The 5,404-nt window shown below is 49.2% G+C and overlaps 1 long non-coding RNA gene across 2 annotated transcripts; it reads right to left on the bottom strand.

Moving 5' to 3' along the window:
- Positions 1–859: 859 nt before the first annotated feature.
- Positions 860–5,046, bottom strand: LOC129782643 (uncharacterized). 2 transcript variants are annotated; one of them, XR_008744700.1, is made up of 4 exons: positions 4,716–5,046; positions 4,064–4,195; positions 2,585–2,691; positions 860–1,424 (listed from the first exon to the last, which is right to left on the bottom strand). It is a non-coding gene; the product is annotated as an uncharacterized LOC129782643 (long non-coding RNA). The 2 variants fall into 2 exon arrangements; XR_008744699.1 differs by having other exon boundaries at positions 863–1,424; positions 4,064–4,923.
- Positions 5,047–5,404: the final 358 nt, after the last annotated feature.

Here is a 5,404-nt window from a genome sequence, read left to right as displayed (position 1 = left end):
AATATAAATGGGTACTGCAGCCGGCCCTGTTGGTGGAGCGCTGCTGCCATCTAGCGAAATATAATTGGGTACTGCAGCCGCCCGGTTGGTGGAGGTCCTTTCCTGCTATTTTGTGACTTGTGTTGGATGTGCCTGGCACCAGGTTCGAGTATTAAGGCAGAAAGCCCCAGGGCCTCGTACCTCTGGGTGGTACATGCTGTGTCACACCAGCTATGGTGCCTTCCTGCTTTACAAATGCAATCAGTTTTGGCAAGTTTACAAAACTAGTGCTTTATGAGGAAGGTATCTTTGGATTTCAGCTTACCCCTTTCTACTTTTCATATGCCTACATCGCAAGAAAAAGAAAGGGTTTTGCTTCTCAGGTTTGCTCCAGTTACTCGGCAATTCAGGCAGGACCACAGCAGAGCTGTTTTCCTACAGTCTTTTTTGTTTCCAGAATCCTCCCTCCCCTCCCTAGAGAGGGCTATGTGCAGGGCAAAGCGGACACTATGAGTAGGGACGACTGAGTAAAGTTACCAAAGGGCACGTGGTGCCTTCCTCGCAGCAAGGGACTGATTTCAGTTTTTCTATGCTTGGATGACTTTTGCAGCTCAGAGTTTGGTTAAATCTACTCGTGGGGCAGCACTTGAACGTCTGTTGAGTGATTTCATACTGGACAACAGCAGCCACACCAAGACAAAAGTCTCCTCGGGGACAGACACGATAGCAGACTTCGTGTGGGCTGACCTCACCTTTTGCTTGCAACCGGCACCTTATTTTGCAAAGGAATCTTTGAAACCCTCTTTCTTTGAGACAAGGGACTGTAAGGGCCAAGGGCCAAAGCAGCCACGCTGCAGCCTGGAGCCTGACGGTGGCTTCTCAGGTTCCAGCAATGGCTGTGGAGCACAGCTCTTGTGTCACCAAGCAGAGCGCCTGACACCCTGAAGTGCCTCGGCGCCCCGGGGGTGTGAAGCCTCTGTCTGGGGATCAGGCAGCCTCCCACCACAGGTCTTGCTGAGCTAAAATGACTCTGCAGAGGCTGTAAAATTGTCTCGGAGTGCTGTGCTGCTTAAGATGAAAGCGCTTCCGATAGCTCAAGCTAGCCCACCCACTCAGCTCTTACGAGCTGTACCTCCATATGCAATGGGAAGAAGTATTTAACGCAGTAACTCCAACTCTCGGCTTGGCACCCAAACCCGTAGATCAAACAGTCCATTTATTCTTATTATTGGAAGTCTCCTTCCTCCCCTCCGAAGCCTGTCGTGCTTCCCTCCCTGGGCGAGGGCCCTACTCGTCTCGCATATCCAGCAAGCAGCCTCTCGAGTGCAGTTTCCACAGGCACATCTTCTTGATCCGGCAGGTCAACGTAGGTATCTAGCGTCTGATCGTCGATACCGGGATCAATCGCACAGAAAGCAGTCTTCAGATCATCTGCCTTCCCCTCTCTGTTCGAAAACAACACAGTCACCATTACGTTGTGGTATGTGAAAAGAACATTTACTTACTTGTGTCACACTGAGAATCCATGTTGCCCGAAATGCAGAGCAGAGATGTCTTTTGATACAGTCATCTCTGCCTCTACTAGCATCCCGTTGTTAAACACATGTGCAATAAAGACTGGTGAATGCTAAACCTCAAACTGACCGGAAGTTAAGAAATCTTAGATTCATGATAACCTGGGAAGACCTTAATTTCACTCTATTGTGCATTGATATCCCTTATTACAGAACTGTACTTCTTGCTAATCCAGTGCCCACGTTGGACAGGATTTCACTTCACAGGCACCTGCCCACCTCTGGCGTTCTCCTCGGTGCTCGGTGTGGCACCAGACTTTTTTTCAATGCAGTAATTGCCTCTTGTTTTGAGGTGGAATTATTTCTCAGATTTGCACCAGTTGTCAGTCCTATTTGCTCTTCCCACTCCTCAGAACCAGTCTCTGAAGATGTACAGGATTTTACCGCTATTTTTGGAGAGCTGAGGAGTGTGGATAACTGGCTAGCTGAAAAAGTTCACATAAACATAGTCTAGCTGGCTAGACAAAAATGCACATCGCTCTCAGCTTATCTGAAGTAAAGCACAAATACACTGCCTTTGGCTGTTCTTGTTACACAATAACAGGAAGATTTCGGTGGGAAAAGAATGTTGCAGGTGGGAACAGATAACTACAGAAGAGAAACTAGGGGTGGGCTTGATATTTAGGCAACTCACCAATAATGAGCTTAACTTTTGCAATACGTATGAGCTAATTATAACAAGGCATAAAAGGTGACTGTAAGGTACAATAAACGAAGTCTGCTGATCACTCATATTGATTGACTGTGTCTTCCCTCCGTCGCGACAGAGGAGCACTGTACCGAAGGGGATTAGTGGTACAACTGATCTCTGCTCGCTGTCTGCCACGCCAAAGTTCTTTGGGTCGGGGACTGCTGCTCGCAGTGTTCCGCAGAGCCGGGCTCAGCCAGGTCTCGGCATTCACTGCAACGGGCACAGCTCTGTAGCGCAGGGAGGCCTGCGCTGGCCACGCACACTGCGTCCACTGCGGGGTTCCCTCTGCACGCACGGTCCTGAGCTACTGTCCCCATCAGCCCCTTCCCTCCATACTTACAGTAGATCTCCCAGCTTGTTCTTCAGCTGGCTCAGATACTCCTGCTTCTCCCTGACATCCTGGCTCCGGGGCTTGGCCACGAAAGCTTCAGCGCTCCCCTCCTCCTTCTGAAAGAAATTACAGCTGTGTTAGCACCGAACATGTGTTCCGGTCTGCATTAGAGCTGCCTCTCAATGTGCACGAAAATAACGCGGCTCTCCTAGAAATGGAATTTCCATGTGAAAAGTGGAAATAGAGAGAAAGAATATGGGAAAAACTCCCATCACAGAAAAGGCACAAGCTTGCACTGCCATTGTCTGCAGAGGGCCTTCAGGTGTTAGAGCTTGTGGTGGGCACTCCAGCTTTGTAAGTCTGATAAACCTAGCTAGTCTTATAAAACTAATTTAATCCCTAATTTATTCCCATTCTCCTGAAAAGGAAAGAGCCAATCCAAGAACTAGTTGATGCAAGCAGGTACAGCACTGAAGACCTCATTGACAACTTATCCTTATTCAAAGAATTAAACTGACGTTACTTAGGTTTTAGGGATTAGAGATTTAATTAAGGATTACATTTGTTTTAGGGATTTAGGGATTATATTAGGGATAGGTCTTTTGTGTGGGTCTCGCAGTACTACAAAACACATCTGTCGGCACCTTTGCAACTTGTCTCGAGTGCTCCAGGGTGGAAAAAAAATGGGACTCTCTGAGAGGTTCTGCCCAACAAAACCAGAAAAGGAAAGATCTTCCTTGGAAATACCTTTCAGGAATGGCAGGGAAAACGGTTCAAGCTTCTGGAAAGGCTGAGGAAAAGATGTCGAAGGATCAAAGAAATGCTACTCTATCCCAGAGAGAACCTCTGGATACAGTCGTGCTTAGTATGACGTGAAGAATTCTTGCAACGCTTCCTTGTCCCTGTATCATTGCCTGCTTCCCCCATGTGCTGGGGTACGGTGCAATGGGACATGGTGAGTTGAATGAACTTCCTCATGCCACAAGAAGCAGTCATTCCTTACAATGTAGTCTTGCTACTTAGTCATTCTGGCACTTGTCTGCATTAATCTCGTCAGCAGAGAAGTAACCCGGGAAAACCCAAATACTGCTCTGCTGGACACTTCCCGGTCACGGCCACCAGTACCGGGGCTGGGAGAGGGGAGGAGGACGAGGCTTTTCAGCAGCAGGAAGCTGTTACTTTGGCTTGGCCATATAGCGCAGCATTAGCAGGGGCTCGAGCCCACTAGAAATACCTGCATGTCCGGTGGTTCACGTGGCATCATTGTCAAGTGTGGCTACTTCAGCTATGTCTTCAGTACGCTCACCGTTTCAGCTTTTCTAGTGCACCTGAGTTTCCCTGGCTTGAAAGTTTTCAGTGTTTACACTAAGAAGAAGGTGGTGAATATTGAAGACACCGGCCACGAAAGTAATTCTCCCACCTTCCTAATGGGTATTTATTACCAATTAATCTCAGTGGAAACAAGCAGTGAAGAAAGCTTCCACATACCCATGCAGGGAAGCCATTTCCCTCTCTTAGAGCTCCCGTTGCTATTTCTTCCAGAAGCACATCCACCAGCTGACGGCTGGTCTTCCCCTCAGCCAGAGAACCCCACTGGTCAGCTCCGCCTGGAAATCACCTCTGCAACAGCAAAAAGACACCGAGCTGCTAGGAGAATGTGCCCACACATACTGGTTTTGTGTGAATCCCACTAGGAGCCTAAGGATAGATACAGATCTCCAGGCATGTGGTTGGTCTCCTAAGCTGTCTAAGGCAAAATGGAATACCCTGCAAGCACCTCTCAGGCCACTCCTACAAGCCTAGGAGAAAATGGGGTGTTGCAGGTGGGCTTAGGGGTTGGGGTTAGGGGTGTGGGAAAATCACCCTGAGGTGGGGGGAACTCGAGAAAATTGCGTCCTAACGGAAGCATAGTATTACGGAAAGCTTTTTTTAGGGTAGAATACAGCTATAGCCTGGAGGACGGTTGGCACGCACACAGTCTGTATCACCACAGTTCCCTAAGCAGCAGCTCAGCGCACGCCGACAGCGGTGACGGAGGACGCGCTGAAGGCAAAAAGCCAAAAGCAAACCCCTCGAAGCCCAGAACCGTGCTCAGGAACACAGGAGTTAAGCCTAAAACCGGTTGAAAGCTGCCTCCTACCTGTTCTCCCGCCACCTTACCCCCTCCAACGTCAGCACCTTTCCTCGCGATCCCTTTTCGCAAACAAAAGACGGACGCCTGCGGTATCAGCTCGGTACCGAAGCACCACGATGCGCTTGCCGGCTGCATGCTCTCTCACAAGGCTGACAGCTTCTCTGCACGCAACAGCCGAGGCCCTGTGAAAGGGGAGGAAGGCAAACACCGATGACATCTCGCAGGGGTCAGGAGGAAGTCAGGATGCACTTCAGTCAGAGCCCAACGCCTTACCCAAAGGAATTACCACAGCAGAACAAGAGGCAGGAGCGATCAGTAGACAGGCAGAAAACACGCACGGCAGCGATACCCACGTCAGACTGGCAGGACGCTTCCAGTCGCTTCACCACGCAGCTTTGTTTTGAATTTAGTTCAAAGGTAATCAGATTCTTAACGCTCATTCTGCTTTTAATAGCTGCTGGAGAAAGGCTAACACGTGGCATTGGCATTACAGTCGGAATTCCAGTCTAAAAATCACGGCAAAGCTGTGCTTTGTCAAGCGACTTTCAAAGCAGGCTCTGGAGCCTTTCAACAAGACAGTCAAATCTGGAGTCCCAAGGGAACTCTGTGCCAGCTCCATCAGTACATCTGAGCTCTCTCACAAAGTACACCGCCATACAGAAACGTAAGGGGGTTTATACCTCGGGCTCATTTAC

This window comes from Falco peregrinus, chromosome 18 (genome assembly GCF_023634155.1).
Source record: "Falco peregrinus isolate bFalPer1 chromosome 18, bFalPer1.pri, whole genome shotgun sequence".
NCBI lineage: Eukaryota > Metazoa > Chordata > Aves > Falconiformes > Falconidae > Falco > Falco peregrinus.
Note: the sequence above shows the minus strand (reverse complement) of the source record. Positions and strands in the feature narration are given on the sequence as shown.